A 457-nucleotide genomic window follows, 5' to 3' on the forward strand; every position below is an offset into this window, starting at 1 on the left:
GATACACCTTGTAAACCTCCCTGGTAATATGTACTCAAATTAGGAACCAGTCACAGCTTGTAAGCTCCTAGAATATGTGGAATTTTGTTGTGACCTGTCCACAAGATCAAACAGTGCCCAGTGGACTTTGCCCATTTACCAGTCAAAGCTTGTGTCATAAATGGGGGTGCTGATGTCTGGCAGGGACATTCTATCCATATTTGGCAGCAAATGGTAATACTACCAGGTATACAGCCTATATGGTGATTTCCCTTGACCCTGGGCCTGGACATGGGTGTGCCAGTCAATTTTGCTCAAACAACATGCATTAAGCAAATGCCTATTGGACAGTGCTCAATCATGTGGACAGGGCTTTAGCCTTGTCCATTTCAGAACCTGGGTAATCAATTATAAATCATCATCCTAAAATGTCAAATTTTCCTCATTCAAGTAAAGATAAGTAAGATACAACTTGGAC

The sequence above is a fragment of the Penaeus monodon genome, chromosome 29, assembly GCF_015228065.2.
Source record: "Penaeus monodon isolate SGIC_2016 chromosome 29, NSTDA_Pmon_1, whole genome shotgun sequence".
In the NCBI taxonomy this organism is placed as follows: domain Eukaryota; kingdom Metazoa; phylum Arthropoda; class Malacostraca; order Decapoda; family Penaeidae; genus Penaeus; species Penaeus monodon.